Here is a 24598-nt window from a genome sequence, read left to right as displayed (position 1 = left end):
TAAGCATATATTCCATACTGGGCGCCCCTTTCTCCCGTATGCTCATCCTTCACGTGCATGCACAAGCCCCCGGACCCCAAACACTGACCCCCGCCTCGAAAACGTGCACGCCATGGTGAAAAAAAAAATTAAATAATTAAAAAATGCACGTTGCAAAAAAGTTTGGGCCCGCCTCGAAAACGTGCACGCCATGGTGAAAAAAAAAATTAAATAATTAAAAAATGCACGTTGCAAAAAAGTTTGGGGGTGCAACACGAGGACTTCCCAAGAGGTCACCCATCTTAGTACTACTCTCGCCTAAGCACGTTTAATTTCGGAGTTCTGATGGGATCCGGTGCATTAGTGCTGGTATGATCGCACCCCTCATCCCATGCAAAAACTAAGCATATATTCCATACTGGGCGCCCCTTTCTCCCGTATGCTCATCCTTCACGTGCATGCACAAGCCCCCGGACCCCAAACACTGACCCCCGCCTCGAAAACGTGCACGCCATGGTGAAAAAAAAAATTAAATAATTAAAAAATGCACGTTGTAAAAAAGTTTGGGCCCGCCTCGAAAACGTGCACGCCATGGTGAAAAAAAAATTAAATAATTAAAAAATGCACGTTGCAAAAAAGTTTGGGGGTGCAACACGAGGACTTCCCAAGAGGTCACCCATCTTAGTACTACTCTCGCCCAAGCACGTTTAACTTCGGAGTTCTGATGGGATCCGGTGGATTAGTGCTGGTATGATCGCACCCGTCATCGCATGCAAAAACTAAGCATATATTCCATACTGGGCGCCCCTTTCTCCCGTATGCTCATCCTTCACGTGAAAGCACAAGCCCCCGGACCCCAAACACTGACCCCTGCCTCGAAAACGTGCACGCCATGGTGAAAAAAAAAATTAAATAATTAAAAAATGCACGTTGCAAAAAAGTTTGGGCCCGCCTCGAAAACGTGCACGCCATGGTGAAAAAAAATTTAAATAATTAAAAAATGCACGTTGCAAAAAAGTTTAGGGGTGCAACACGAGGACTTCCCAAGAGGTCACCCATCTTAGTACTACTCTCGCCCAAGCACGTTTGACTTCGGAGTTCTGATGGGATCCGGTGCATTAGTGCTGGTATGATCGCACCCGTCATCCCATGCAAAAACTAAGCATATATTCCATACTGGACGCCCCTTTCTCCCGTATGCTCATCCTTCACGTGCATGCACAAGCCCCCGGACCCCAAACACTGACCCCCGCCTCGTAAACGTGCACGCCATGGTGAAAAAAAAAATTAAATAATTAAAAAATGCACGTTGCAAAAAAGTTTGGGGGTGCAACACGAGGACTTCCCAAGAGGTCACCCATCTTAGTACTACTCTCGCCCAAGCACGTTTCACTTCGGAGTTCTGATGGGATCCGGTGCATTAGTGCTGGTATGATCGCACCCGTCATCCCATGCAAAAACTAAGCATATATTCCATACTGGGCGCCCCTTTCTCCCGTATGCTCATCCTTCACGTGCATGCACAAGCCCCCGGACCCCAAACACTGACCCCCGCCTCGAAAACGTGCACGCCATGGTGAAAAAAAAAATTAAATAATTAAAAAATGCACGTTGCAAAAAAGTTTGGGCCCGCCTCGAAAACGTGCACGCCATGGTGAAAAAAAAATTAAATAATTAAAAAATGCACGTTGCAAAAAAGTTTGGGGGTGCAACACGAGGACTTCCCAAGAGGTCACCCATCTTAGTACTACTCTCGCCCAAGCACGTTTGACTTCGGAGTTCTGATGGGATCCGGTGCATTAGTGCTGGTATGATCGCACCCGTCATCCCATGCAAAAACTAAGCATATATTCCATACTGGACGCCCCTTTCTCCCGTATGCTCATCCTTCACGTGCATGCACAAGCCCCCGGACCCCAAACACTGACCCCCGCCTCGTAAACGTGCACGCCATGGTGAAAAAAAAAATTAAATAATTAAAAAATGCACGTTGCAAAAAAGTTTGGGGGTGCAACACGAGGACTTCCCAAGAGGTCACCCATCTTAGTACTACTCTCGCCCAAGCACGTTTAACTTCGGAGTTCTGATGGGATCCGGTGCATTAGTGCTGGTATGATCGCACCCGTCATCCCATGCAAAAACTAAGCATATATTCCATACTGGGCGCCCCTTTCTCCCGTATGCTCATCCTTCACGTGCATGCACAAGCCCCCGGACCCCAAACACTGACCCCCGCCTCGAAAACGTGCACGCCATGGTGAAAAAAAAAATTAAATAATTAAAAAATGCACGTTGCAAAAAAGTTTGGGCCCGCCTCGAAAACGTGCACGCCATGGTGAAAAAAAAATTAAATAATTAAATAATGCACGTTGCAAAAAAGTTTGGGGGTGCAACACGAGGACTTCCCAAGAGGTCACCCATCTTAGTACTACTCTCGCCCAAGCACATTTAACTTCGGAGTTCTGATGGGATTCGGTGCATTAGTGCTGGTATGATCGCACCCGTCATCCCATGCAAAAACTAAGCATATATTCCATACTGGGCGCCCCTTTCTCCCGTATGCTCATCCTTCACGTGCATGCACAAGCCCCCGGACCCCAAACACTGACCCCCGCCTCGAAAACGTGCACGCCATGGTGAAAAAAAAATTAAATAATTAAAAAATGCACGTTGCAAAAAAGTTTGGGCCCGCCTCGAAAACGTGCACGCCATGGTGAAAAAAAAATTAAATAATTAAAAAATGCACGTTGTAAAATTTTGGGGGTGCAACACGAGGACTTCCCAAGAGGTCACCCATCTTAGTACTACTCTCGCCTAAGCACGTTTAATTTCGGAGTTCTGATGGGATCCGGTGCATTAGTGCTGGTATGATCGCACCCGTCATCCCATGCAAAAACTAAGCATATATTCCATACTGGGCGCCCCTTTCTCCCGTATGCTCATCCTTCACGTGCATGCACAAGCCCCCGGACCCCAAACACTGACCCCCGCCTCGAAAACGTGCACGCCATGGTGAAAAAAAAAATTAAATAATTAAAAAATGCACGTTGTAAAAAAGTTTGGGCCGGCCTCGAAAACGTGCACGCCATGGTGAAAAAAAAATTAAATAATTAAAAAATGCACGTTGCAAAAAAGTTTGGGGGTGCAACACGAGGACTTCCCAAGAGGTCACCCATCTTAGTACTACTCTCGCCCAAGCACGTTTAACTTCGGAGTTCTGATGGGATCCGGTGCATTAGTGCTGGTATGATCGCACCCGTCATCCCATGCAAAAACTAAGCATATATTCCATACTGGGCGCCCCTTTCTCCCGTATGCTCATCCTTCACGTGAAAGCACAAGCCCCCGGACCCCAAACACTGACCCCTGCCTCGAAAACGTGCACGCCATGGTGAAAAAAAAAATTAAATAATTAAAAAATGCACGTTGCAAAAAAGTTTGGGCCCGCCTCGAAAACGTGCACGCCATGGTGAAAAAAAAATTAAATAATTAAAAAATGCACGTTGCAAAAAAGTTTAGGGGTGCAACACGAGGACTTCCCAAGAGGTCACCCATCTTAGTACTACTCTCGCCCAAGCACGTTTGACTTCGGAGTTCTGATGGGATCCGGTGCATTAGTGCTGGTATGATCGCACCCGTCATCCCATGCAAAAACTAAGCATATATTCCATACTGGACGCCCCTTTCTCCCGTATGCTCATCCTTCACGTGCATGCACAAGCCCCCGGACCCCAAACACTGACCCCTGCCTCGTAAACGTGCACGCCATGGTGAAAAAAAAAAATTAAATAATTAAAAAATGCACGTTGCAAAAACGTTTGGGGGTGCAACACGAGGACTTCCCAAGAGGTCACCCATCTTAGTACTACTCTCGCCCAAGCACGTTTAACTTCGGAGTTCTGATGGGATCCGGTGCATTAGTGCTGGTATGATCGCACCCGTCATCCCATGCAAAAACTAAGCATATATTCCATACTGGGCGCCCCTTTCTCCCGTATGCTCATCCTTCACGTGCATGCACAAGCCCCCGGACCCCAAACACTGACCCCCGCCTCGAAAACGTGCACGCCATGGTGAAAAAAAAAATTAAATAATTAAAAAATGCACGTTGCAAAAAAGTTTGGGCCCGCCTCGAAAACGTGCACGCCATGGTGAAAAAAAAATTAAATAATTAAAAAATGCACGTTGCAAAAAAGTTTGGGGGTGCAACACGAGGACTTCCCAAGAGGTCACCCATCTTAGTACTACTCTCGCCCAAGCACGTTTGACTTCGGAGTTCTGATGGGATCCGGTGCATTAGTGCTGGTATGATCGCACCCGTCATCCCATGCAAAAACTAAGCATATATTCCATACTGGACGCCCCTTTCTCCCGTATGCTCATCCTTCACGTGCATGCACAAGCCCCCGGACCCCAAACACTGACCCCCGCCTCGTAAACGTGCACGCCATGGTGAAAAAAAAAATTAAATAATTAAAAAATGCACGTTGCAAAAAAGTTTGGGGGTGCAACACGAGGACTTCCCAAGAGGTCACCCATCTTAGTACTACTCTCGCCCAAGCACGTTTGACTTCGGAGTTCTGATGGGATCCGGTGCATTAGTGCTGGTATGATCGCACCCGTCATCCCATGCAAAAACTAAGCATATATTCCATACTGGGCGCCCCTTTCTCCCGTATGCTCATCCTTCACGTGCATGCACAAGCCCCCGGACCCCAAACACTGACCCCCGCCTCGAAAACGTGCACGCCATGGTGAAAAAAAAAATTAAATAATTAAAAAATGCACGTTGCAAAAAAGTTTGGGCCCGCCTCGAAAACGTGCACGCCATGGTGAAAAAAAAATTAAATAATTAAATAATGCACGTTGCAAAAAAGTTTGGGGGTGCAACACGAGGACTTCCCAAGAGGTCACCCATCTTAGTACTACTCTCGCCCGAGCACATTTAACTTCGGAGTTCTGATGGGATTCGGTGCATTAGTGCTGGTATGATCGCACCCGTCATCCCATGCAAAAACTAAGCATATATTCCATACTGGACGCCCCTTTCTCCCGTATGCTCATCCTTCACGTGCATGCACAAGCCCCCGGACCCCAAACACTGACCCCCGCCTCGTAAACGTGCACGCCATGGTGAAAAAAAAAATTAAATAATTAAAAAATGCACGTTGCAAAAAAGTTTGGGGGTGCAACACGAGGACTTCCCAAGAGGTCACCCATCTTAGTACTACTCTCGCCCAAGCACGTTTAACTTCGGAGTTCTGATGGGATCCGGTGCATTAGTGCTGGTATGATCGCACCCGTCATCCCATGCAAAAACTAAGCATATATTCCATACTGGGCGCCCCTTTCTCCCGTATGCTCATCCTTCACGTGCATGCACAAGCCCCCGGACCCCAAACACTGACCCCCGCCTCGAAAACGTGCACGCCATGGTGAAAAAAAAAATTAAATAATTAAAAAATGCACGTTGCAAAAAAGTTTGGGCCCGCCTCGAAAACGTGCACGCCATGGTGAAAAAAAAATTAAATAATTAAATAATGCACGTTGCAAAAAAGTTTGGGGGTGCAACACGAGGACTTCCCAAGAGGTCACCCATCTTAGTACTACTCTCGCCCAAGCACATTTAACTTCGGAGTTCTGATGGGATTCGGTGCATTAGTGCTGGTATGATCGCACCCGTCATCCCATGCAAAAACTAAGCATATATTCCATACTGGGCGCCCCTTTCTCCCGTATGCTCATCCTTCACGTGCATGCACAAGCCCCCGGACCCCAAACACTGACCCCCGCCTCGAAAACGTGCACGCCATGGTGAAAAAAAAATTAAATAATTAAAAAATGCACGTTGCAAAAAAGTTTGGGCCCGCCTCGAAAACGTGCACGCCATGGTGAAAAAAAAATTAAATAATTAAAAAATGCACGTTGTAAAATTTTGGGGGTGCAACACGAGGACTTCCCAAGAGGTCACCCATCTTAGTACTACTCTCGCCTAAGCACGTTTAATTTCGGAGTTCTGATGGGATCCGGTGCATTAGTGCTGGTATGATCGCACCCGTCATCCCATGCAAAAACTAAGCATATATTCCATACTGGGCGCCCCTTTCTCCCGTATGCTCATCCTTCACGTGCATGCACAAGCCCCCGGACCCCAAACACTGACCCCCGCCTCGAAAACGTGCACGCCATGGTGAAAAAAAAAATTAAATAATTAAAAAATGCACGTTGTAAAAAAGTTTGGGCCGGCCTCGAAAACGTGCACGCCATGGTGAAAAAAAAATTAAATAATTAAAAAATGCACGTTGCAAAAAAGTTTGGGGGTGCAACACGAGGACTTCCCAAGAGGTCACCCATCTTAGTACTACTCTCGCCCAAGCACGTTTAACTTCGGAGTTCTGATGGGATCCGGTGCATTAGTGCTGGTATGATCGCACCCGTCATCCCATGCAAAAACTAAGCATATATTCCATACTGGGCGCCCCTTTCTCCCGTATGCTCATCCTTCACGTGAAAGCACAAGCCCCCGGACCCCAAACACTGACCCCTGCCTCGAAAACGTGCACGCCATGGTGAAAAAAAAAATTAAATAATTAAAAAATGCACGTTGCAAAAAAGTTTGGGCCCGCCTCGAAAACGTGCACGCCATGGTGAAAAAAAAATTAAATAATTAAAAAATGCACGTTGCAAAAAAGTTTAGGGGTGCAACACGAGGACTTCCCAAGAGGTCACCCATCTTAGTACTACTCTCGCCCAAGCACGTTTGACTTCGGAGTTCTGATGGGATCCGGTGCATTAGTGCTGGTATGATCGCACCCGTCATCCCATGCAAAAACTAAGCATATATTCCATACTGGACGCCCCTTTCTCCCGTATGCTCATCCTTCACGTGCATGCACAAGCCCCCGGACCCCAAACACTGACCCCTGCCTCGTAAACGTGCACGCCATGGTGAAAAAAAAAAATTAAATAATTAAAAAATGCACGTTGCAAAAACGTTTGGGGGTGCAACACGAGGACTTCCCAAGAGGTCACCCATCTTAGTACTACTCTCGCCCAAGCACGTTTAACTTCGGAGTTCTGATGGGATCCGGTGCATTAGTGCTGGTATGATCGCACCCGTCATCCCATGCAAAAACTAAGCATATATTCCATACTGGGCGCCCCTTTCTCCCGTATGCTCATCCTTCACGTGCATGCACAAGCCCCCGGACCCCAAACACTGACCCCCGCCTCGAAAACGTGCACGCCATGGTGAAAAAAAAAATTAAATAATTAAAAAATGCACGTTGCAAAAAAGTTTGGGCCCGCCTCGAAAACGTGCACGCCATGGTGAAAAAAAAATTAAATAATTAAAAAATGCACGTTGCAAAAAAGTTTGGGGGTGCAACACGAGGACTTCCCAAGAGGTCACCCATCTTAGTACTACTCTCGCCCAAGCACGTTTGACTTCGGAGTTCTGATGGGATCCGGTGCATTAGTGCTGGTATGATCGCACCCGTCATCCCATGCAAAAACTAAGCATATATTCCATACTGGACGCCCCTTTCTCCCGTATGCTCATCCTTCACGTGCATGCACAAGCCCCCGGACCCCAAACACTGACCCCCGCCTCGTAAACGTGCACGCCATGGTGAAAAAAAAAATTAAATAATTAAAAAATGCACGTTGCAAAAAAGTTTGGGGGTGCAACACGAGGACTTCCCAAGAGGTCACCCATCTTAGTACTACTCTCGCCCAAGCACGTTTGACTTCGGAGTTCTGATGGGATCCGGTGCATTAGTGCTGGTATGATCGCACCCGTCATCCCATGCAAAAACTAAGCATATATTCCATACTGGGCGCCCCTTTCTCCCGTATGCTCATCCTTCACGTGCATGCACAAGCCCCCGGACCCCAAACACTGACCCCCGCCTCGAAAACGTGCACGCCATGGTGAAAAAAAAAATTAAATAATTAAAAAATGCACGTTGCAAAAAAGTTTGGGCCCGCCTCGAAAACGTGCACGCCATGGTGAAAAAAAAATTAAATAATTAAATAATGCACGTTGCAAAAAAGTTTGGGGGTGCAACACGAGGACTTCCCAAGAGGTCACCCATCTTAGTACTACTCTCGCCCGAGCACATTTAACTTCGGAGTTCTGATGGGATTCGGTGCATTAGTGCTGGTATGATCGCACCCGTCATCCCATGCAAAAACTAAGCATATATTCCATACTGGGCGCCCCTTTCTCCCGTATGCTCATCCTTCACGTGCATGCACAAGCCCCCGGACCCCAAACACTGACCCCCGCCTCGAAAACGTGCACGCCATGGTGAAAAAAAAATTAAATAATTAAAAAATGCACGTTGCAAAAAAGTTTGGGCCCGCCTCGAAAACGTGCACGCCATGGTGAAAAAAAAATTAAATAATTAAAAAATGCACGTTGCAAAAAAGTTTGGGGGTGCAACACGAGGACTTCCCAAGAGGTCACCCATCTTAGTACTACTCTCGCCCGAGCACGTTTAACTTCGGAGTTCTGATGGGATCCGGTGCATTAGTGCTGGTATGATCGCACCCGTCATCCCATGCAAAAACTAAGCATATATTCCTTACTGGGCGCCCCTTTCTCCCGTATGCTCATCCTTCACGTGCATGCACAAGCCCCCGGACCCCAAACACTGACCCCCGCCTCGAAAACGTGCACGCCATGGTGAAAAAAAAATTAAATAATTAAAAAATGCACGTTGTAAAAAAGGTTGGGCCCGCCTCGAAAACGTGCACGCCATGGTGAAAAAAAAATTAAATAATTAAAAAATGCACGTTGCAAAAAAGTTTGGGGGTGCAACACGAGGACTTCCCAAGAGGTCACCCATCTTAGTACTACTCTCGCCCAAGCACGTTTAACTTCGGAGTTCTGATGGGATCCGGTGCATTAGTGCTGGTATGATCGCACCCGTCATCCCATGCAAAAACTAAGCATATATTCCATACTGGGCGCCCCTTTCTCCCGTATGCTCATCCTTCACGTGCATGCACAAGCCCCCGGACCCCAAACACTGACCCCCGCCTCGTAAACGTGCACGCCATGGTGAAAAAAAAATTAAATAATTAAAAAATGCACGTTGCAAAAAAGTTTGGGGGTGCAACACGAGGACTTCCCAAGAGGTCACCCATCTTAGTACTACTCTCGCCCAAGCACGTTTAACTTCGGAGTTCTGATGGGATCCGGTGCATTAGTGCTGGTATGATCGCACCCGTCATCCCATGCAAAAACTAAGCATATATTCCATACTGGACGCCCCTTTCTCCCGTATGCTCATCCTTCACGTGCATGCACAAGCCCCCGGACCCCAAACACTGACCCCCGCCTCGAAAACGTGCACGCCATGGTGAAAAAAAAATTAAATAATTAAAAAATGCACGTTGCAAAAAAGTTTGGGGGTGCAACACGAGGACTTCCCAAGAGGTCACCCATCTTAGTACTACTCTCGCCCAAGCACGTTTAGCTTCGGAGTTCTGATGGGATCCGGTGCATTAGTGCTGGTATGATCGCACCCGTCATCCCATGCAAAAACTAAGCATATATTCCATACTGGACGCCCCTTTCTCCCGTATGCTCATCCTTCACGTGCATGCACAAGCCCCCGGACCCCAAACACTGACCCCCGCCTCGAAAACGTGCACGCCATGGTGGAAAAAAAAAATTAAATAATTAAAAAATGCACGTTGCAAAAAAGTTTGGGCCCGCCTCGAAAACGTGCACGCCATGGTGAAAAAAAAATTAAATAATTAAAAAATGCACGTTGCAAAAAAGTTTGGGGGTGCAACACGAGGACTTCCCAAGAGGTCACCCATCTTAGTACTACTCTCGCCCAAGCACGTTTGACTTCGGAGTTCTGATGGGATCCGGTGCATTAGTGCTGGTATGATCGCACCCGTCATCCCATGCAAAAACTAAGCATATATTCCATACTGGGCGCCCCTTTCTCCCGTATGCTCATCCTTCACGTGCATGCACAAGCCCCCGGACCCCAAACACTGACCCCGCCTCGTAAACGTGCACGCCATGGTGAAAAAAAAAATTAAATAATTAAAAAATGCACGTTGCAAAAAAGTTTGGGGGTGCAACACGAGGACTTCCCAAGAGGTCACCCATCTTAGTACTACTCTCGCCCAAGCACGTTTAGCTTCGGAGTTCTGATGGGATCCGGTGCATTAGTGCTGGTATGATCGCACCCGTCATCCCATGCAAAAACTAAGCATATATTCCATACTGGGCGCCCCTTTCTCCCGTATGCTCATCCTTCACGTGCATGCACAAGCCCCCGGACCCCAAACACTGACCCCCGCCTCGTAAACGTGCACGCCATGGTGAAAAAAAAATTAAATAATTAAAAAATGCACGTTGCAAAAAAGTTTGGGGGTGCAACACGAGGACTTCCCAAGAGGTCACCCATCTTAGTACTACTCTCGCCCAAGCACGTTTAACTTCGGAGTTCTGATGGGATCCGGTGCATTAGTGCTGGTATGATCGCACCCGTCATCCCATGCAAAAACTAAGCATATATTCCATACTGGACGCCCCTTTCTCCCGTATGCTCATCCTTCACGTGCATGCACAAGCCCCCGGACCCCAAACACTGACCCCCGCCTCGAAAACGTGCACGCCATGGTGAAAAAAAAATTAAATAATTAAAAAATGCACGTTGCAAAAAAGTTTGGGGGTGCAACACGAGGACTTCCCAAGAGGTCACCCATCTTAGTACTACTCTCGCCCAAGCACGTTTAGCTTCGGAGTTCTGATGGGATCCGGTGCATTAGTGCTGGTATGATCGCACCCGTCATCCCATGCAAAAACTAAGCATATATTCCATACTGGACGCCCCTTTCTCCCGTATGCTCATCCTTCACGTGCATGCACAAGCCCCCGGACCCCAAACACTGACCCCCGCCTCGAAAACGTGCACGCCATGGTGGAAAAAAAAAATTAAATAATTAAAAAATGCACGTTGCAAAAAAGTTTGGGCCCGCCTCGAAAACGTGCACGCCATGGTGAAAAAAAAATTAAATAATTAAAAAATGCACGTTGCAAAAAAGTTTGGGGGTGCAACACGAGGACTTCCCAAGAGGTCACCCATCTTAGTACTACTCTCGCCCAAGCACGTTTGACTTCGGAGTTCTGATGGGATCCGGTGCATTAGTGCTGGTATGATCGCACCCGTCATCCCATGCAAAAACTAAGCATATATTCCATACTGGGCGCCCCTTTCTCCCGTATGCTCATCCTTCACGTGCATGCACAAGCCCCCGGACCCCAAACACTGACCCCGCCTCGTAAACGTGCACGCCATGGTGAAAAAAAAAATTAAATAATTAAAAAATGCACGTTGCAAAAAAGTTTGGGGGTGCAACACGAGGACTTCCCAAGAGGTCACCCATCTTAGTACTACTCTCGCCCAAGCACGTTTAGCTTCGGAGTTCTGATGGGATCCGGTGCATTAGTGCTGGTATGATCGCACCCGTCATCCCATGCAAAAACTAAGCATATATTCCATACTGGGCGCCCCTTTCTCCCGTATGCTCATCCTTCACGTGCATGCACAAGCCCCCGGACCCCAAACACTGACCCCCGCCTCGTAAACGTGCACGCCATGGTGAAAAAAAAATTAAATAATTAAAAAATGCACGTTGCAAAAAAGTTTGGGGGTGCAACACGAGGACTTCCCAAGAGGTCACCCATCTTAGTACTACTCTCGCCCAAGCACGTTTAACTTCGGAGTTCTGATGGGATCCGGTGCATTAGTGCTGGTATTATCGCACCCGTCATCCTATGCAAAAACTAAGCATATATTCCATACTGGACGCCCCTTTCTCCCGTATGCTCATCCTTCACGTGCATGCACAAGCCCCCGGACCCCAAACACTGACCCCCGCCTCGAAAACGTGCACGCCATGGTGAAAAAAAAATTAAATAATTAAAAAATGCACGTTGCAAAAAAGTTTGGGGGTGCAACACGAGGACTTCCCAAGAGGTCACCCATCTTAGTACTACTCTCGCCCAAGCACGTTTAGCTTCGGAGTTCTGATGGGATCCGGTGCATTAGTGCTGGTATGATCGCACCCGTCATCCCATGCAAAAACTAAGCATATATTCCATACTGGACGCCCCTTTCTCTCGTATGCTCATCCTTCACGTGCATGCACAAGCCCCCGGACCCCAAACACTGACCCCCGCCTCGAAAACGTGCACGCCATGGTGAAAAAAAAATTAAATAATTAAAAAATGCACGTTGCAAAAAAGTTTGGGCCCGCCTCGAAAACGTGCACGCCATGGTGAAAAAAAAATTAAATAATTAAAAAATGCACGTTGCAAAAAAGTTTGGGGGTGCAACACGAGGACTTCCCAAGAGGTCACCCATCTTAGTACTACTCTCGCCCAAGCACGTTTAGCTTCGGAGTTCTGATGGGATCCGGTGCATTAGTGCTGGTATGATCGCACCCGTCATCCCATGCAAAAACTAAGCATATATTCCATACTGGGCGCCCCTTTCTCCCGTATGCTCATCCTTCACGTGCATGCACAAGCCCCCGGACCCCAAACACTGACCCCGCCTCGTAAACGTGCACGCCATGGTGAAAAAAAAAATTAAATAATTAAAAAATGCACGTTGCAAAAAAGTTTGGGGGTGCAACACGAGGACTTCCCTAGAGGTCACCCATCTTAGTACTACTCTCGCCCAAGCACGTTTAGCTTCGGAGTTCTGATGGGATCCGGTGCATTAGTGCTGGTATGATCGCACCCGTCATCCCATGCAAAAACTAAGCATATATTCCATACTGGGCGCCCCTTTCTCCCGTATGCTCATCCTTCACGTGCATGCACAAGCCCCCGGACCCCAAACACTGACCCCCGCCTCGTAAACGTGCACGCCATGGTGAAAAAAAAATTAAATAATTAAAAAATGCACGTTGCAAAAAAGTTTGGGGGTGCAACACGAGGACTTCCCAAGAGGTCACCCATCTTAGTACTACTCTCGCCCAAGCACGTTTAACTTCGGAGTTCTGATGGGATCCGGTGCATTAGTGCTGGTATTATCGCACCCGTCATCCTATGCAAAAACTAAGCATATATTCCATACTGGACGCCCCTTTCTCCCGTATGCTCATCCTTCACGTGCATGCACAAGCCCCCGGACCCCAAACACTGACCCCCGCCTCGAAAACGTGCACGCCATGGTGAAAAAAAAATTAAATAATTAAAAAATGCACGTTGCAAAAAAGTTTGGGGGTGCAACACGAGGACTTCCCAAGAGGTCACCCATCTTAGTACTACTCTCGCCCAAGCACGTTTAGCTTCGGAGTTCTGATGGGATCCGGTGCATTAGTGCTGGTATGATCGCACCCGTCATCCCATGCAAAAACTAAGCATATATTCCATACTGGACGCCCCTTTCTCTCGTATGCTCATCCTTCACGTGCATGCACAAGCCCCCGGACCCCAAACACTGACCCCCGCCTCGAAAACGTGCACGCCATGGTGAAAAAAAAATTAAATAATTAAAAAATGCACGTTGCAAAAAAGTTTGGGCCCGCCTCGAAAACGTGCACGCCATGGTGAAAAAAAAATTAAATAATTAAAAAATGCACGTTGCAAAAAAGTTTGGGGGTGCAACACGAGGACTTCCCAAGAGGTCACCCATCTTAGTACTACTCTCGCCCAAGCACGTTTAGCTTCGGAGTTCTGATGGGATCCGGTGCATTAGTGCTGGTATGATCGCACCCGTCATCCCATGCAAAAACTAAGCATATATTCCATACTGGGCGCCCCTTTCTCCCGTATGCTCATCCTTCACGTGCATGCACAAGCCCCCGGACCCCAAACACTGACCCCGCCTCGTAAACGTGCACGCCATGGTGAAAAAAAAAATTAAATAATTAAAAAATGCACGTTGCAAAAAAGTTTGGGGGTGCAACACGAGGACTTCCCTAGAGGTCACCCATCTTAGTACTACTCTCGCCCAAGCACGTTTAGCTTCGGAGTTCTGATGGGATCCGGTGCATTAGTGCTGGTATGATCGCACCCGTCATCCCATGCAAAAACTAAGCATATATTCCATACTGGGCGCCCCTTTCTCCCGTATGCTCATCCTTCACGTGCATGCACAAGCCCCCGGACCCCAAACACTGACCCCCGCCTCGTAAACGTGCACGCCATGGTGAAAAAAAAATTAAATAATTAAAAAATGCACGTTGCAAAAAAGTTTGGGGGTGCAACACGAGGACTTCCCTAGAGGTCACCCATCTTAGTACTACTCTCGCCCAAGCACGTTTAGCTTCGGAGTTCTGATGGGATCCGGTGCATTAGTGCTGGTATGATCGCACCCGTCATCCCATGCAAAAACTAAGCATATATTCCATACTGGGCGCCCCTTTCTCCCGTATGCTCATCCTTCACGTGCATGCACAAGCCCCCGGACCCCAAACACTGACCCCCGCCTCGTAAACGTGCACGCCATGGTGAAAAAAAAATTAAATAATTAAAAAATGCACGTTGCAAAAAAGTTTGGGGGTGCAACACGAGGACTTCCCAAGAGGTCACCCATCTTAGTACTACTCTCGCCCAAGCACGTTTAACTTCGGAGTTCTGATGGGATCCGGTGCATTAGTGCTGGTATTATCGCACCCGTCATCCTATGCAAAAACTAAGCATATATTCCATACTGGACGCCCCTTTCTCCCGTATGCTCATCCTTCACGTGCATGCACAAGCCCCCGGACCCCAAACACTGACCCCCGCCTCGAAAACGTGCACGCCATGGTGAAAAAAAAATTAAATAATTAAAAAATACACGTTGCAAAAAAGTTTGGGGGTGCAACACGAGGACTTCCCAAGAGGTCACCCATCTTAGTACTACTCTCGCCCAAGCACGTTTAGCTTCGGAGTTCTGATGGGATCCGGTGCATTAGTGCTGGTATGATCGCACCCGTCATCCCATGCAAAAACTAAGCATATATTCCATACTGGACGCCCCTTTCTCTCGTATGCTCATCCTTCACGTGCATGCACAAGCCCCCGGACCCCAAACACTGACCCCCGCCTCGAAAACGTGCACGCCATGGTGAAAAAAAAATTAAATAATTAAAAAATGCACGTTGCAAAAAAGTTTGGGCCCGCCTCGAAAACGTGCACGCCATGGTGAAAAAAAAATTAAATAATTAAAAAATGCACGTTGCAAAAAAGTTTGGGGGTGCAACACGAGGACTTCCCAAGAGGTCACCCATCTTAGTACTACTCTCGCCCAAGCACGTTTAGCTTCGGAGTTCTGATGGGATCCGGTGCATTAGTGCTGGTATGATCGCACCCGTCATCCCATGCAAAAACTAAGCATATATTCCATACTGGGCGCCCCTTTCTCCCGTATGCTCATCCTTCACGTGCATGCACAAGCCCCCGGACCCCAAACACTGACCCCGCCTCGTAAACGTGCACGCCATGGTGAAAAAAAAATTAAATAATTAAAAAATGCACGTTGCAAAAAAGTTTGGGGGTGCAACACGAGGACTTCCCTAGAGGTCACCCATCTTAGTACTACTCTCGCCCAAGCACGTTTAGCTTCGGAGTTCTGATGGGATCCGGTGCATTAGTGCTGGTATGATCGCACCCGTCATCCCATGCAAAAACTAAGCATATATTCCATACTGGGCGCCCCTTTCTCCCGTATGCTCATCCTTCACGTGCATGCACAAGCCCCCGGACCCCAAACACTGACCCCCGCCTCGTAAACGTGCACGCCATGGTGAAAAAAAAATTAAATAATTAAAAAATGCACGTTGCAAAAAAGTTTGGGGGTGCAACACGAGGACTTCCCAAGAGGTCACCCATCTTAGTACTACTCTCGCCCAAGTACGTTTAACTTCGGAGTTCTGATGGGATCCGGTGCATTAGTGCTGGTATTATCGCACCCGTCATCCCATGCAAAAACTAAGCATATATTCCATACTGGACGCCCCTTTCTCCCGTATGCTCATCCTTCACGTGCATGCACAAGCCCCCGGACCCCAAACACTGACCCCCGCCTCGAAAACGTGCACGCCATGGTGAAAAAAAAATTAAATAATTAAAAAATGCACGTTGCAAAAAAGTTTGGGGGTGCAACACGAGGACTTCCCAAGAGGTCACCCATCTTAGTACTACTCTCGCCCAAGCACGTTTAGCTTCGGAGTTCTGATGGGATCCGGTGCATTAGTGCTGGTATGATCGCACCCGTCATCCCATGCAAAAACTAAGCATATATTCCATACTGGACGCCCCTTTCTCTCGTATGCTCATCCTTCACGTGCATGCACAAGCCCCCGGACCCCAAACACTGACCCCCGCCTCGAAAACGTGCACGCCATGGTGAAAAAAAAATTAAATAATTAAAAAATGCACGTTGCAAAAAAGTTTGGGCCCGCCTCGAAAACGTGCACGCCATGGTGAAAAAAAAATTAAATAATTAAAAAATGCACGTTGCAAAAAAGTTTGGTGGTGCAACACGAGGACTTCCCAAGAGGTCACCCATCTTAGTACTACTCTCGCCCAAGCACGTTTAGCTTCGGAGTTCTGATGGGATCCGGTGCATTAGTGCTGGTATGATGGCACCCGTTATCCCATGCAAAAACTAAGCATATATTCCATACTGGGCGCCCCTTTCTCCCGTATGCTCATCCTTCACGTGCATGCACAAGCCCCCGGACCCCAAACACTGACCTCCGCCTCGTAAACGTGCACGCCATGGTGAAAAAAAAAATTAAATAATTAAAAAATGCACGTTGCAAAAAAGTTTGGGGGTGCAACACGAGGACTTCCCAAGAGGTCACCCATCTTAGTACTACTCTCGCCCAAGCACGTTTAGCTTCGGAGTTCTGATGGGATCCGGTGCATTAGTGCTGGTACGATCGCACCCGTCATCCCATGCAAAAACTAAGCATATATTCCATACTGGACGCCCCTTTCTCCCGTATGCTCATCCTTCACGTGCATGCACAAGCCCCCGGACCCCAAACACTGACCCCCGCCTCGTAAACGTGCACGCCATGGTGAAAAAAAAAAATTAAATAATTAAAAAATGCACGTTGCAAAAAAGTTTGGGGGTGCAACACGAGGACTTCCCAAGAGGTCACCCATCTTAGTACTACTCTCGCCCAAGCACGTTTAACTTCGGAGTTCTGATGGGATCCGGTGCATTAGTGCTGGTATGATCGCACCCGTCATCCCATGCAAAAACTAAGCATATATTCCATACTGGGCGCCCCTTTCTCCCGTATGCTCATCCTTCACGTGCATGCACAAGCCCCCGGACCCCAAACACTGACCCCCGCCTCGAAAACGTGCACGCCATGGTGAAAAAAAAAATTAAATAATTAAAAAATGCACGTTGCAAAAAAGTTTGGGCCCGCCTCGAAAACGTGCACGCCATGGTGAAAAAAAAATTAAATAATTAAAAAATGCACGTTGCAAAAAAGTTTGGGGGTGCAACACGAGGACTTCCCAAGAGGTCACCCATCTTAGTACTACTCTCGCCCAAGCACATTTAACTTCGGAGTTCTGATGGGATTCGGTGCATTAGTGCTGGTATGATCGCACCCGTCATCCCATGCAAAAACTAAGCATATATTCCATACTGGGCGCCCCTTTCTCCCGTATGCTCATCCTTCACGTGCATGCACAAGCCCCCGGACCCCAAACACTGACCCCCGCCTCGAAAACGTGCACGCCATGGTGAAAAAAAAAATTAAATAATTAAAAAATGCACGTTGCAAAAAAGTTTGGGCCCGCCTCGAAAACGTGCACGCCATGGTGAAAAAAAATTAAATAATTAAAAAATGCACGTTGTAAAATTTTGGGGGTGCAACACGAGGACTTCCCAAGAGGTCACCCATCTTAGTACTACTCTCGCCCAAGCACGTTTAACTTCGGAGTTCTAATGGGATCCGGTGCATTAGTGCTGGTATGATCGCACCCGTCATCCCATGCAAAAACTAAGCATATATTCCATACTGGGCGCCCCTTTCTCCCGTATGCTCATCCTTCACGTGCATGCACAAGCCCCCGGACCCCAAACACTGACCCCCGCCTCGAAAACGTGCACGCCATGGTGAAAAAAAAATTAAATAATTAAAAAATGCACGTTGTAAAAAAGGTTGGGCCCGCCTCGAAAACGTGCACGCCATGGTGAAAAAAAAATTAAATAATTAAAAAATGCACGTTGCAAAAAAGTTTGGGGGTGCAACACGAGGACTTCCCAAGAGGTCACCCATCTTAGTACTACTCTCGCCCAAGCACGTTAAACTTCGGAGTTCTGATGGGATCCGGTGCATTAGTGCTGGTATGATCGCACTCGTCATCCCATGCAAAAACTAAGCATATATTCCATACTGGGCGCCCCTTTCTCCCGTATGCTCATCCTTCACGTGCATGCACAAGCCCCCGGACCCCAAACACTGACCCCGCCTCCTAAACGTGCACGCCATGGTGAAAAAAAAAATTAGATAATTAAAAAATGCACGTTGCAAAAAAGTTTGGGGGTGCAACACGAGGACTTCCCAAGAGGTCACCCATCTTAGTACTACTCTCGCCCAAGCACGTTTAGCTTCGGAGTTCTGATGGGATCCGGTGCATTAGTGCTGGTATGATCGCACCCGTCATCCCATGCAAAAACTAAGCATATATTCCATACTGGGCGCCCCTTTCTCCCGTATGCTCATCCTTCACGTGCATGCACAAGCCCCCGGACCCCAAACACTGACCCCCGCCTCGTAAACGTGCACGCCATGGTGAAAAAAAAATTAAATAATTAAAAAATGCACGTTGCAAAAAAGTTTGGGGGTGCAACACGAGGACTTCCCAAGAGGTCACCCATCTTAGTACTACTCTCGCCCAAGCACGTTTAACTTCGGAGTTCTGATGGGATCCGGTGCATTAGTGCTGGTATGATCGCACCCGTCATCCCATGCAAAAACTAAGCATATATTCCATACTGGACGCCCCTTTCTCCCGTATGCTCATCCTTCACGTGCATGCACAAGCCCCCGGACCCCAAACACTGACCCCCGCCTCGAAAACGTGCACGCCATGGTGAAAAAAAAATTAAATAATTAAAAAATGCACGTTGCAAAAAAGTTTGGGGGTGCAACACGAGAACTTCCCAAGAGGTCACCCATCTTAGTACTACTCTCGCCCAAGCACGTTTAGCTTCGGAGTTCTGATGGGATCCGGTGCATTAGTGCTGGTATGATCGCACCCGTCATCCCATGCAAAAACTAAGCATATATTCCATACTGGACGCCCCTTTCTCCCGTATGCTCATCCTTCACGTGCATGCACAAGCCCCCGGACCCCAAACACTGACCCCCGCCTCGAAAACGTGCACGCCATGGTGAAAAAAAAATTAAATAATTAAAAAATGCACGTTGCAAAAAAGTTTGGGCCCGCCTCGAAAACGTGCACGCCATGGTGAAAAAAAAATTAAATAATTAAAAAATGCACGTTGCAAAAAAGTTTGGGGGTGCAACACGAGGACTTCCCAAGAGGTCACCCATCTTAGTACTACTCTCGCCCAAGCACGTTTGACTTCGGAGTTCTGATGGGATCCGGTGCATTAGTGCTGGTATGATCGCACCCGTCATCCCATGCAAAAACTAAGCATATATTCCATACTGGGCGCCCCTTTCTCCCGTATGCTCATCCTTCACGTGCATGCACAAGCCCCCGGACCCCAAACACTGACCCCGCCTCGTAAACGTGCACGCCATGGTGAAAAAAAAAATTAAATAATTAAAAAATGCACGTTGCAAAAAAGTTTGGGGGTGCAACACGAGGACTTCCCAAGAGGTCACCCATCTTAGTACTACTCTCGCCCAAGCACGTTTAGCTTCGGAGTTCTGATGGGATCCGGTGCATTAGTGCTGGTATGATCGCACCCGTCATCCCATGCAAAAACTAAGCATATATTCCATACTGGGCGCCCCTTTCTCCCGTATGCTCATCCTTCACGTGCATGCACAAGCCCCCGGACCCCAAACACTGACCCCCGCCTCGTAAACGTGCACGCCATGGTGAAAAAAAAATTAAATAATTAAAAAATGCACGTTGCAAAAAAGTTTGGGGGTGCAACACGAGGACTTCCCAAGAGGTCACCCATCTTAGTACTACTCTCGCCCAAGCACGTTTAACTTCGGAGTTCTGATGGGATCCGGTGCATTAGTGCTGGTATGATCGCACCCGTCATCCCATGCAAAAACTAAGCATATATTCCATACTGGACGCCCCTTTCTCCCGTATGCTCATCCTTCACGTGCATGCACAAGCCCCCGGACCCCAAACACTGACCCCCGCCTCGTAAACGTGCACGCCATGGTGAAAAAAAAATTAAATAATTAAAAAATGCACGTTGCAAAAAAGTTTGGGGGTGCAACACGAGGACTTCCCAAGAGGTCACCCATCTTAGTACTACTCTCGCCCAAGCACGTTTAATTTCGGAGTTCTGATGGGATCCGGTGCATTAGTGCTGGTATGATCACACCCGTCATCCCATGCAAAAACTAAGCATATATTCCATACTGGGCGCCCCTTTCTCCCGTATGCTCATCCTTCACGTGCATGCACAAGCCCCCGGACCCCAAACACTGACCCCCGCCTCGAAAACGTGCACGCCATGGTGAAAAAAAAATTAAATAATTAAAAAATGCACGTTGCAAAAAAGTTTGGGGGTGCAACACGAGGACTTCCCAAGAGGTCACCCATCTTAGTACTACTCTCGCCCAAGCACGTTTAGCTTCGGAGTTCTGATGGGATCCGGTGCATTAGTGCTGGTATGATCGCACCCGTCATCCCATGCAAAAACTAAGCATATATTCCATACTGGACGCCCCTTTCTCTCGTATGCTCATCCTTCACGTGCATGCACAAGCCCCCGGACCCCAAACACTGACCCCCGCCTCGAAAACGTGCACGCCATGGTGAAAAAAAAATTAAATAATTAAAAAATGCACGTTGCAAAAAAGTTTGGGCCCGCCTCGAAAACGTGCACGCCATGGTGAAAAAAAAATTAAATAATTAAAAAATGCACGTTGCAAAAAAGTTTGGTGGTGCAACACGAGGACTTCCCAAGAGGTCACCCATCTTAGTACTACTCTCGCCCAAGCACGTTTAGCTTCGGAGTTCTGATGGGATCCGGTGCATTAGTGCTGGTATGATGGCACCCGTTATCCCATGCAAAAACTAAGCATATATTCCATACTGGGCGCCCCTTTCTCCCGTATGCTCATCCTTCACGTGCATGCACAAGCCCCCGGACCCCAAACACTGACCTCCGCCTCGTAAACGTGCACGCCATGGTGAAAAAAAAAATTAAATAATTAAAAAATGCACGTTGCAAAAAAGTTTGGGGGTGCAACACGAGGACTTCCCAAGAGGTCACCCATCTTAGTACTACTCTCGCCCAAGCACGTTTAGCTTCGGAGTTCTGATGGGATCCGGTGCATTAGTGCTGGTATGATCGCACCCGTCATCCCATGCAAAAACTAAGCATATATTCCATACTGGACGCCCCTTTCTCCCGTATGCTCATCCTTCACGTGCATGCACAAGCCCCCGGACCCCAAACACTGACCCCCGCCTCGTAAACGTGCACGCCATGGTGAAAAAAAAAATTAAATAATTAAAAAATGCACGTTGCAAAAAAGTTTGGGGGTGCAACACGAGGACTTCCCAAGAGGTCACCCATCTTAGTACTACTCTCGCCCAAGCACGTTTAACTTCGGAGTTCTGATGGGATCCGGTGCATTAGTGCTGGTATGATCGCACCCGTCATCCCATGCAAAAACTAAGCATATATTCCATACTGGGCGCCCCTTTCTCCCGTATGCTCATCCTTCACGTGCATGCACAAGCCCCCGGACCCCAAACACTGACCCCCGCCTCGAAAACGTGCACGCCATGGTGAAAAAAAAAATTAAATAATTAAAAAATGCACGTTGCAAAAAAGTTTGGGCCCGCCTCGAAAACGTGCACGCCATGGTGAAAAAAAAATTAAATAATTAAAAAATGCACGTTGCAAAAAAGTTTGGGGGTGCAACACGAGGACTTCCCAAGAGGTCACCCATCTTAGTACTACTCTCGCCCAAGCACATTTAACTTCGGAGTTCTGATGGGATTCGGTGCATTAGTGCTGGTATGATCGCACCCGTCATCCCATGCAAAAACTAAGCATATATTCCATACTGGGCGCCCCTTTCTCCCGTATGCTCATCCTTCACGTGCATGCACAAGCCCCCGGACCCCAAACACTGACCCCCGCCTCGAAAACGTGCACGCCATGGTGAAAAAAAAAATTAAATAATTAAAAAATGCACGTTGCAAAAAAGTTTGGGCCCGCCTCGAAAACGTGCACGCCATGGTGAAAAAAAAATTAAATAATTAAAAAATGCACGTTGTAAAATTTTGGGGGTGCAACACGAGGACTTCCCAAGAGGTCACCCATCTTAGTACTACTCTCGCCCAAGCACGTTTAACTTCGGAGTTCTAATGGGATCCGGTGCATTAGTGCTGGTATGATCGCACCCGTCATCCCATGCAAAAACTAAGCATATATTCCATACTGGGCGCCCCTTTCTCCCGTATGCTCATCCTTCACGTGCATGCACAAGCCCCCGGACCCCAAACACTGACCCCCGCCTCGAAAACGTGCACGCCATGGTGAAAAAAAAATTAAATAATTAAAAAATGCACGTTGTAAAAAAGGTTGGGCCCGCCTCGAAAACGTGCACGCCATGGTGAAAAAAAAATTAAATAATTAAAAAATGCACGTTGCAAAAAAGTTTGGGGGTGCAACACGAGGACTTCCCAAGAGGTCACCCATCTTAGTACTACTCTCGCCCAAGCACGTTAAACTTCGGAGTTCTGATGGGATCCGGTGCATTAGTGCTGGTATGATCGCACTCGTCATCCCATGCAAAAACTAAGCATATATTCCATACTGGGCGCCCCTTTCTCCCGTATGCTCATCCTTCACGTGCATGCACAAGCCCCCGGACCCCAAACACTGACCCCGCCTCCTAAACGTGCACGCCATGGTGAAAAAAAAAATTAGATAATTAAAAAATGCACGTTGCAAAAAAGTTTGGGGGTGCAACACGAGGACTTCCCAAGAGGTCACCCATCTTAGTACTACTCTCGCCCAAGCACGTTTAGCTTCGGAGTTCTGATGGGATCCGGTGCATTAGTGCTGGTATGATCGCACCCGTCATCCCATGCAAAAACTAAGCATATATTCCATACTGGGCGCCCCTTTCTCCCGTATGCTCATCCTTCACGTGCATGCACAAGCCCCCGGACCCCAAACACTGACCCCCGCCTCGTAAACGTGCACGCCATGGTGAAAAAAAAATTAAATAATTAAAAAATGCACGTTGCAAAAAAGTTTGGGGGTGCAACACGAGGACTTCCCAAGAGGTCACCCATCTTAGTACTACTCTCGCCCAAGCACGTTTAACTTCGGAGTTCTGATGGGATCCGGTGCATTAGTGCTGGTATGATCGCACCCGTCATCCCATGCAAAAACTAAGCATATATTCCATACTGGACGCCCCTTTCTCCCGTATGCTCATCCTTCACGTGCATGCACAAGCCCCCGGACCCCAAACACTGACCCCCGCCTCGAAAACGTGCACGCCATGGTGAAAAAAAAATTAAATAATTAAAAAATGCACGTTGCAAAAAAGTTTGGGGGTGCAACACGAGGACTTCCCAAGAGGTCACCCATCTTAGTACTACTCTCGCCCAAGCACGTTTAGCTTCGGAGTTCTGATGGGATCCGGTGCATTAGTGCTGGTATGATCGCACCCGTCATCCCATGCAAAAACTAAGCATATATTCCATACTGGACGCCCCTTTCTCCCGTATGCTCATCCTTCACGTGCATGCACAAGCCCCCGGACCCCAAACACTGACCCCCGCCTCGAAAACGTGCACGCCATGGTGAAAAAAAAATTAAATAATTAAAAAATGCACGTTGCAAAAAAGTTTGGGCCCGCCTCGAAAACGTGCACGCCATGGTGAAAAAAAAATTAAATAATTAAAAAATGCACGTTGCAAAAAAGTTTGGGGGTGCAACACGAGGACTTCCCAAGAGGTCACCCATCTTAGTACTACTCTCGCCCAAGCACGTTTGACTTCGGAGTTCTGATGGGATCCGGTGCATTAGTGCTGGTATGATCGCACCCGTCATCCCATGCAAAAACTAAGCATATATTCCATACTGGGCGCCCCTTTCTCCCGTATGCTCATCCTTCACGTGCATGCACAAGCCCCCGGACCCCAAACACTGACCCCGCCTCGTAAACGTGCACGCCATGGTGAAAAAAAAAATTAAATAATTAAAAAATGCACGTTGCAAAAAAGTTTGGGGGTGCAACACGAGGACTTCCCAAGAGGTCACCCATCTTAGTACTACTCTCGCCCAAGCACGTTTAGCTTCGGAGTTCTGATGGGATCCGGTGCATTAGTGCTGGTATGATCGCACCCGTCATCCCATGCAAAAACTAAGCATATATTCCATACTGGGCGCCCCTTTCTCCCGTATGCTCATCCTTCACGTGC

At 47.7% G+C, this 24598-nt stretch overlaps 73 non-coding genes across 73 annotated transcripts; all 73 read right to left on the bottom strand.

Moving 5' to 3' along the window:
• Positions 1 to 243: 243 nt before the first annotated feature.
• Positions 244 to 362, bottom strand: LOC136215117 (5S ribosomal RNA). The gene has a single exon (XR_010682168.1). It is a non-coding gene; the product is annotated as a 5S ribosomal RNA (ribosomal RNA).
• A 260-nt stretch (positions 363 to 622) lies between these two features.
• On the bottom strand, positions 623 to 741 carry LOC136212116 (5S ribosomal RNA). The gene has a single exon (XR_010679290.1). It is a non-coding gene; the product is annotated as a 5S ribosomal RNA (ribosomal RNA).
• A 260-nt stretch (positions 742 to 1001) lies between these two features.
• LOC136212282 (5S ribosomal RNA) lies at positions 1002 to 1120 on the bottom strand. Its single transcript, XR_010679448.1, has one exon. It is a non-coding gene; the product is annotated as a 5S ribosomal RNA (ribosomal RNA).
• A 183-nt stretch (positions 1121 to 1303) lies between these two features.
• LOC136212095 (5S ribosomal RNA) lies at positions 1304 to 1422 on the bottom strand. The gene has a single exon (XR_010679270.1). It is a non-coding gene; the product is annotated as a 5S ribosomal RNA (ribosomal RNA).
• Positions 1423 to 1682: 260 nt separating this feature from the next.
• On the bottom strand, positions 1683 to 1801 carry LOC136212281 (5S ribosomal RNA). Its single transcript, XR_010679446.1, has one exon. It is a non-coding gene; the product is annotated as a 5S ribosomal RNA (ribosomal RNA).
• Positions 1802 to 1984: 183 nt separating this feature from the next.
• On the bottom strand, positions 1985 to 2103 carry LOC136211575 (5S ribosomal RNA). Its single transcript, XR_010678773.1, has one exon. It is a non-coding gene; the product is annotated as a 5S ribosomal RNA (ribosomal RNA).
• A 260-nt stretch (positions 2104 to 2363) lies between these two features.
• LOC136214658 (5S ribosomal RNA) lies at positions 2364 to 2482 on the bottom strand. Its single transcript, XR_010681737.1, has one exon. It is a non-coding gene; the product is annotated as a 5S ribosomal RNA (ribosomal RNA).
• Positions 2483 to 2739: 257 nt separating this feature from the next.
• LOC136215116 (5S ribosomal RNA) lies at positions 2740 to 2858 on the bottom strand. The gene has a single exon (XR_010682167.1). It is a non-coding gene; the product is annotated as a 5S ribosomal RNA (ribosomal RNA).
• Positions 2859 to 3118: 260 nt separating this feature from the next.
• LOC136211574 (5S ribosomal RNA) lies at positions 3119 to 3237 on the bottom strand. The gene has a single exon (XR_010678772.1). It is a non-coding gene; the product is annotated as a 5S ribosomal RNA (ribosomal RNA).
• A 260-nt stretch (positions 3238 to 3497) lies between these two features.
• Positions 3498 to 3616, bottom strand: LOC136212279 (5S ribosomal RNA). Its single transcript, XR_010679444.1, has one exon. It is a non-coding gene; the product is annotated as a 5S ribosomal RNA (ribosomal RNA).
• A 184-nt stretch (positions 3617 to 3800) lies between these two features.
• Positions 3801 to 3919, bottom strand: LOC136211573 (5S ribosomal RNA). The gene has a single exon (XR_010678771.1). It is a non-coding gene; the product is annotated as a 5S ribosomal RNA (ribosomal RNA).
• Positions 3920 to 4179: 260 nt separating this feature from the next.
• On the bottom strand, positions 4180 to 4298 carry LOC136212278 (5S ribosomal RNA). The gene has a single exon (XR_010679443.1). It is a non-coding gene; the product is annotated as a 5S ribosomal RNA (ribosomal RNA).
• A 183-nt stretch (positions 4299 to 4481) lies between these two features.
• Positions 4482 to 4600, bottom strand: LOC136212277 (5S ribosomal RNA). The gene has a single exon (XR_010679442.1). It is a non-coding gene; the product is annotated as a 5S ribosomal RNA (ribosomal RNA).
• A 260-nt stretch (positions 4601 to 4860) lies between these two features.
• Positions 4861 to 4979, bottom strand: LOC136214869 (5S ribosomal RNA). Its single transcript, XR_010681935.1, has one exon. It is a non-coding gene; the product is annotated as a 5S ribosomal RNA (ribosomal RNA).
• A 183-nt stretch (positions 4980 to 5162) lies between these two features.
• Positions 5163 to 5281, bottom strand: LOC136211572 (5S ribosomal RNA). The gene has a single exon (XR_010678770.1). It is a non-coding gene; the product is annotated as a 5S ribosomal RNA (ribosomal RNA).
• Positions 5282 to 5541: 260 nt separating this feature from the next.
• Positions 5542 to 5660, bottom strand: LOC136214657 (5S ribosomal RNA). The gene has a single exon (XR_010681736.1). It is a non-coding gene; the product is annotated as a 5S ribosomal RNA (ribosomal RNA).
• A 257-nt stretch (positions 5661 to 5917) lies between these two features.
• On the bottom strand, positions 5918 to 6036 carry LOC136215115 (5S ribosomal RNA). The gene has a single exon (XR_010682166.1). It is a non-coding gene; the product is annotated as a 5S ribosomal RNA (ribosomal RNA).
• A 260-nt stretch (positions 6037 to 6296) lies between these two features.
• LOC136211571 (5S ribosomal RNA) lies at positions 6297 to 6415 on the bottom strand. Its single transcript, XR_010678769.1, has one exon. It is a non-coding gene; the product is annotated as a 5S ribosomal RNA (ribosomal RNA).
• A 260-nt stretch (positions 6416 to 6675) lies between these two features.
• LOC136212276 (5S ribosomal RNA) lies at positions 6676 to 6794 on the bottom strand. The gene has a single exon (XR_010679440.1). It is a non-coding gene; the product is annotated as a 5S ribosomal RNA (ribosomal RNA).
• Positions 6795 to 6978: 184 nt separating this feature from the next.
• On the bottom strand, positions 6979 to 7097 carry LOC136211569 (5S ribosomal RNA). Its single transcript, XR_010678767.1, has one exon. It is a non-coding gene; the product is annotated as a 5S ribosomal RNA (ribosomal RNA).
• Positions 7098 to 7357: 260 nt separating this feature from the next.
• Positions 7358 to 7476, bottom strand: LOC136212275 (5S ribosomal RNA). Its single transcript, XR_010679439.1, has one exon. It is a non-coding gene; the product is annotated as a 5S ribosomal RNA (ribosomal RNA).
• A 183-nt stretch (positions 7477 to 7659) lies between these two features.
• Positions 7660 to 7778, bottom strand: LOC136212274 (5S ribosomal RNA). The gene has a single exon (XR_010679438.1). It is a non-coding gene; the product is annotated as a 5S ribosomal RNA (ribosomal RNA).
• Positions 7779 to 8038: 260 nt separating this feature from the next.
• Positions 8039 to 8157, bottom strand: LOC136214868 (5S ribosomal RNA). The gene has a single exon (XR_010681934.1). It is a non-coding gene; the product is annotated as a 5S ribosomal RNA (ribosomal RNA).
• A 259-nt stretch (positions 8158 to 8416) lies between these two features.
• Positions 8417 to 8535, bottom strand: LOC136211902 (5S ribosomal RNA). Its single transcript, XR_010679087.1, has one exon. It is a non-coding gene; the product is annotated as a 5S ribosomal RNA (ribosomal RNA).
• Positions 8536 to 8794: 259 nt separating this feature from the next.
• LOC136211568 (5S ribosomal RNA) lies at positions 8795 to 8913 on the bottom strand. The gene has a single exon (XR_010678766.1). It is a non-coding gene; the product is annotated as a 5S ribosomal RNA (ribosomal RNA).
• Positions 8914 to 9095: 182 nt separating this feature from the next.
• On the bottom strand, positions 9096 to 9214 carry LOC136211567 (5S ribosomal RNA). Its single transcript, XR_010678765.1, has one exon. It is a non-coding gene; the product is annotated as a 5S ribosomal RNA (ribosomal RNA).
• A 182-nt stretch (positions 9215 to 9396) lies between these two features.
• LOC136211860 (5S ribosomal RNA) lies at positions 9397 to 9515 on the bottom strand. Its single transcript, XR_010679048.1, has one exon. It is a non-coding gene; the product is annotated as a 5S ribosomal RNA (ribosomal RNA).
• Positions 9516 to 9776: 261 nt separating this feature from the next.
• Positions 9777 to 9895, bottom strand: LOC136212273 (5S ribosomal RNA). Its single transcript, XR_010679437.1, has one exon. It is a non-coding gene; the product is annotated as a 5S ribosomal RNA (ribosomal RNA).
• Positions 9896 to 10077: 182 nt separating this feature from the next.
• LOC136211859 (5S ribosomal RNA) lies at positions 10078 to 10196 on the bottom strand. Its single transcript, XR_010679047.1, has one exon. It is a non-coding gene; the product is annotated as a 5S ribosomal RNA (ribosomal RNA).
• Positions 10197 to 10378: 182 nt separating this feature from the next.
• On the bottom strand, positions 10379 to 10497 carry LOC136211565 (5S ribosomal RNA). Its single transcript, XR_010678764.1, has one exon. It is a non-coding gene; the product is annotated as a 5S ribosomal RNA (ribosomal RNA).
• Positions 10498 to 10679: 182 nt separating this feature from the next.
• Positions 10680 to 10798, bottom strand: LOC136211858 (5S ribosomal RNA). The gene has a single exon (XR_010679046.1). It is a non-coding gene; the product is annotated as a 5S ribosomal RNA (ribosomal RNA).
• A 261-nt stretch (positions 10799 to 11059) lies between these two features.
• On the bottom strand, positions 11060 to 11178 carry LOC136212272 (5S ribosomal RNA). The gene has a single exon (XR_010679436.1). It is a non-coding gene; the product is annotated as a 5S ribosomal RNA (ribosomal RNA).
• A 182-nt stretch (positions 11179 to 11360) lies between these two features.
• LOC136211857 (5S ribosomal RNA) lies at positions 11361 to 11479 on the bottom strand. Its single transcript, XR_010679045.1, has one exon. It is a non-coding gene; the product is annotated as a 5S ribosomal RNA (ribosomal RNA).
• Positions 11480 to 11661: 182 nt separating this feature from the next.
• Positions 11662 to 11780, bottom strand: LOC136212127 (5S ribosomal RNA). The gene has a single exon (XR_010679301.1). It is a non-coding gene; the product is annotated as a 5S ribosomal RNA (ribosomal RNA).
• Positions 11781 to 11962: 182 nt separating this feature from the next.
• LOC136211856 (5S ribosomal RNA) lies at positions 11963 to 12081 on the bottom strand. Its single transcript, XR_010679044.1, has one exon. It is a non-coding gene; the product is annotated as a 5S ribosomal RNA (ribosomal RNA).
• A 259-nt stretch (positions 12082 to 12340) lies between these two features.
• On the bottom strand, positions 12341 to 12459 carry LOC136211855 (5S ribosomal RNA). The gene has a single exon (XR_010679043.1). It is a non-coding gene; the product is annotated as a 5S ribosomal RNA (ribosomal RNA).
• A 182-nt stretch (positions 12460 to 12641) lies between these two features.
• LOC136212993 (5S ribosomal RNA) lies at positions 12642 to 12760 on the bottom strand. Its single transcript, XR_010680128.1, has one exon. It is a non-coding gene; the product is annotated as a 5S ribosomal RNA (ribosomal RNA).
• A 182-nt stretch (positions 12761 to 12942) lies between these two features.
• Positions 12943 to 13061, bottom strand: LOC136212126 (5S ribosomal RNA). Its single transcript, XR_010679300.1, has one exon. It is a non-coding gene; the product is annotated as a 5S ribosomal RNA (ribosomal RNA).
• A 182-nt stretch (positions 13062 to 13243) lies between these two features.
• Positions 13244 to 13362, bottom strand: LOC136211854 (5S ribosomal RNA). Its single transcript, XR_010679042.1, has one exon. It is a non-coding gene; the product is annotated as a 5S ribosomal RNA (ribosomal RNA).
• A 259-nt stretch (positions 13363 to 13621) lies between these two features.
• LOC136211853 (5S ribosomal RNA) lies at positions 13622 to 13740 on the bottom strand. The gene has a single exon (XR_010679041.1). It is a non-coding gene; the product is annotated as a 5S ribosomal RNA (ribosomal RNA).
• Positions 13741 to 13922: 182 nt separating this feature from the next.
• Positions 13923 to 14041, bottom strand: LOC136212992 (5S ribosomal RNA). The gene has a single exon (XR_010680127.1). It is a non-coding gene; the product is annotated as a 5S ribosomal RNA (ribosomal RNA).
• A 182-nt stretch (positions 14042 to 14223) lies between these two features.
• Positions 14224 to 14342, bottom strand: LOC136212991 (5S ribosomal RNA). Its single transcript, XR_010680126.1, has one exon. It is a non-coding gene; the product is annotated as a 5S ribosomal RNA (ribosomal RNA).
• Positions 14343 to 14524: 182 nt separating this feature from the next.
• LOC136212124 (5S ribosomal RNA) lies at positions 14525 to 14643 on the bottom strand. Its single transcript, XR_010679298.1, has one exon. It is a non-coding gene; the product is annotated as a 5S ribosomal RNA (ribosomal RNA).
• A 182-nt stretch (positions 14644 to 14825) lies between these two features.
• On the bottom strand, positions 14826 to 14944 carry LOC136211851 (5S ribosomal RNA). Its single transcript, XR_010679039.1, has one exon. It is a non-coding gene; the product is annotated as a 5S ribosomal RNA (ribosomal RNA).
• A 259-nt stretch (positions 14945 to 15203) lies between these two features.
• LOC136211850 (5S ribosomal RNA) lies at positions 15204 to 15322 on the bottom strand. Its single transcript, XR_010679038.1, has one exon. It is a non-coding gene; the product is annotated as a 5S ribosomal RNA (ribosomal RNA).
• Positions 15323 to 15503: 181 nt separating this feature from the next.
• Positions 15504 to 15622, bottom strand: LOC136212990 (5S ribosomal RNA). Its single transcript, XR_010680125.1, has one exon. It is a non-coding gene; the product is annotated as a 5S ribosomal RNA (ribosomal RNA).
• A 182-nt stretch (positions 15623 to 15804) lies between these two features.
• On the bottom strand, positions 15805 to 15923 carry LOC136214400 (5S ribosomal RNA). The gene has a single exon (XR_010681486.1). It is a non-coding gene; the product is annotated as a 5S ribosomal RNA (ribosomal RNA).
• A 182-nt stretch (positions 15924 to 16105) lies between these two features.
• On the bottom strand, positions 16106 to 16224 carry LOC136211849 (5S ribosomal RNA). Its single transcript, XR_010679037.1, has one exon. It is a non-coding gene; the product is annotated as a 5S ribosomal RNA (ribosomal RNA).
• Positions 16225 to 16483: 259 nt separating this feature from the next.
• LOC136215190 (5S ribosomal RNA) lies at positions 16484 to 16602 on the bottom strand. Its single transcript, XR_010682237.1, has one exon. It is a non-coding gene; the product is annotated as a 5S ribosomal RNA (ribosomal RNA).
• A 183-nt stretch (positions 16603 to 16785) lies between these two features.
• LOC136213461 (5S ribosomal RNA) lies at positions 16786 to 16904 on the bottom strand. The gene has a single exon (XR_010680570.1). It is a non-coding gene; the product is annotated as a 5S ribosomal RNA (ribosomal RNA).
• A 184-nt stretch (positions 16905 to 17088) lies between these two features.
• On the bottom strand, positions 17089 to 17207 carry LOC136211564 (5S ribosomal RNA). Its single transcript, XR_010678763.1, has one exon. It is a non-coding gene; the product is annotated as a 5S ribosomal RNA (ribosomal RNA).
• A 260-nt stretch (positions 17208 to 17467) lies between these two features.
• On the bottom strand, positions 17468 to 17586 carry LOC136214656 (5S ribosomal RNA). The gene has a single exon (XR_010681735.1). It is a non-coding gene; the product is annotated as a 5S ribosomal RNA (ribosomal RNA).
• A 257-nt stretch (positions 17587 to 17843) lies between these two features.
• On the bottom strand, positions 17844 to 17962 carry LOC136211927 (5S ribosomal RNA). The gene has a single exon (XR_010679110.1). It is a non-coding gene; the product is annotated as a 5S ribosomal RNA (ribosomal RNA).
• Positions 17963 to 18221: 259 nt separating this feature from the next.
• Positions 18222 to 18340, bottom strand: LOC136214827 (5S ribosomal RNA). The gene has a single exon (XR_010681895.1). It is a non-coding gene; the product is annotated as a 5S ribosomal RNA (ribosomal RNA).
• Positions 18341 to 18522: 182 nt separating this feature from the next.
• On the bottom strand, positions 18523 to 18641 carry LOC136211848 (5S ribosomal RNA). Its single transcript, XR_010679036.1, has one exon. It is a non-coding gene; the product is annotated as a 5S ribosomal RNA (ribosomal RNA).
• A 182-nt stretch (positions 18642 to 18823) lies between these two features.
• LOC136211562 (5S ribosomal RNA) lies at positions 18824 to 18942 on the bottom strand. Its single transcript, XR_010678761.1, has one exon. It is a non-coding gene; the product is annotated as a 5S ribosomal RNA (ribosomal RNA).
• Positions 18943 to 19124: 182 nt separating this feature from the next.
• Positions 19125 to 19243, bottom strand: LOC136211651 (5S ribosomal RNA). The gene has a single exon (XR_010678847.1). It is a non-coding gene; the product is annotated as a 5S ribosomal RNA (ribosomal RNA).
• A 259-nt stretch (positions 19244 to 19502) lies between these two features.
• Positions 19503 to 19621, bottom strand: LOC136212270 (5S ribosomal RNA). The gene has a single exon (XR_010679435.1). It is a non-coding gene; the product is annotated as a 5S ribosomal RNA (ribosomal RNA).
• Positions 19622 to 19803: 182 nt separating this feature from the next.
• On the bottom strand, positions 19804 to 19922 carry LOC136211846 (5S ribosomal RNA). Its single transcript, XR_010679035.1, has one exon. It is a non-coding gene; the product is annotated as a 5S ribosomal RNA (ribosomal RNA).
• A 182-nt stretch (positions 19923 to 20104) lies between these two features.
• Positions 20105 to 20223, bottom strand: LOC136211561 (5S ribosomal RNA). The gene has a single exon (XR_010678760.1). It is a non-coding gene; the product is annotated as a 5S ribosomal RNA (ribosomal RNA).
• A 182-nt stretch (positions 20224 to 20405) lies between these two features.
• Positions 20406 to 20524, bottom strand: LOC136214377 (5S ribosomal RNA). Its single transcript, XR_010681466.1, has one exon. It is a non-coding gene; the product is annotated as a 5S ribosomal RNA (ribosomal RNA).
• Positions 20525 to 20706: 182 nt separating this feature from the next.
• On the bottom strand, positions 20707 to 20825 carry LOC136211845 (5S ribosomal RNA). The gene has a single exon (XR_010679034.1). It is a non-coding gene; the product is annotated as a 5S ribosomal RNA (ribosomal RNA).
• Positions 20826 to 21084: 259 nt separating this feature from the next.
• LOC136215189 (5S ribosomal RNA) lies at positions 21085 to 21203 on the bottom strand. The gene has a single exon (XR_010682236.1). It is a non-coding gene; the product is annotated as a 5S ribosomal RNA (ribosomal RNA).
• A 183-nt stretch (positions 21204 to 21386) lies between these two features.
• Positions 21387 to 21505, bottom strand: LOC136211844 (5S ribosomal RNA). Its single transcript, XR_010679033.1, has one exon. It is a non-coding gene; the product is annotated as a 5S ribosomal RNA (ribosomal RNA).
• A 183-nt stretch (positions 21506 to 21688) lies between these two features.
• Positions 21689 to 21807, bottom strand: LOC136211559 (5S ribosomal RNA). Its single transcript, XR_010678759.1, has one exon. It is a non-coding gene; the product is annotated as a 5S ribosomal RNA (ribosomal RNA).
• Positions 21808 to 22067: 260 nt separating this feature from the next.
• Positions 22068 to 22186, bottom strand: LOC136214655 (5S ribosomal RNA). The gene has a single exon (XR_010681734.1). It is a non-coding gene; the product is annotated as a 5S ribosomal RNA (ribosomal RNA).
• A 258-nt stretch (positions 22187 to 22444) lies between these two features.
• Positions 22445 to 22563, bottom strand: LOC136211926 (5S ribosomal RNA). Its single transcript, XR_010679109.1, has one exon. It is a non-coding gene; the product is annotated as a 5S ribosomal RNA (ribosomal RNA).
• A 259-nt stretch (positions 22564 to 22822) lies between these two features.
• On the bottom strand, positions 22823 to 22941 carry LOC136214826 (5S ribosomal RNA). Its single transcript, XR_010681894.1, has one exon. It is a non-coding gene; the product is annotated as a 5S ribosomal RNA (ribosomal RNA).
• A 182-nt stretch (positions 22942 to 23123) lies between these two features.
• LOC136211843 (5S ribosomal RNA) lies at positions 23124 to 23242 on the bottom strand. Its single transcript, XR_010679032.1, has one exon. It is a non-coding gene; the product is annotated as a 5S ribosomal RNA (ribosomal RNA).
• Positions 23243 to 23424: 182 nt separating this feature from the next.
• Positions 23425 to 23543, bottom strand: LOC136211558 (5S ribosomal RNA). Its single transcript, XR_010678758.1, has one exon. It is a non-coding gene; the product is annotated as a 5S ribosomal RNA (ribosomal RNA).
• A 182-nt stretch (positions 23544 to 23725) lies between these two features.
• Positions 23726 to 23844, bottom strand: LOC136211842 (5S ribosomal RNA). Its single transcript, XR_010679031.1, has one exon. It is a non-coding gene; the product is annotated as a 5S ribosomal RNA (ribosomal RNA).
• A 259-nt stretch (positions 23845 to 24103) lies between these two features.
• LOC136212269 (5S ribosomal RNA) lies at positions 24104 to 24222 on the bottom strand. Its single transcript, XR_010679434.1, has one exon. It is a non-coding gene; the product is annotated as a 5S ribosomal RNA (ribosomal RNA).
• A 182-nt stretch (positions 24223 to 24404) lies between these two features.
• Positions 24405 to 24523, bottom strand: LOC136211841 (5S ribosomal RNA). The gene has a single exon (XR_010679030.1). It is a non-coding gene; the product is annotated as a 5S ribosomal RNA (ribosomal RNA).
• Between the last annotated feature and the right edge of the window lie 75 nt (positions 24524 to 24598).

The sequence above is a fragment of the Euphorbia lathyris genome, chromosome 1 (assembly GCF_963576675.1).
Source record: "Euphorbia lathyris chromosome 1, ddEupLath1.1, whole genome shotgun sequence".
NCBI classification, from domain to species: domain Eukaryota; kingdom Viridiplantae; phylum Streptophyta; class Magnoliopsida; order Malpighiales; family Euphorbiaceae; genus Euphorbia; species Euphorbia lathyris.
Note: the sequence above shows the minus strand (reverse complement) of the source record. Positions and strands in the feature narration are given on the sequence as shown.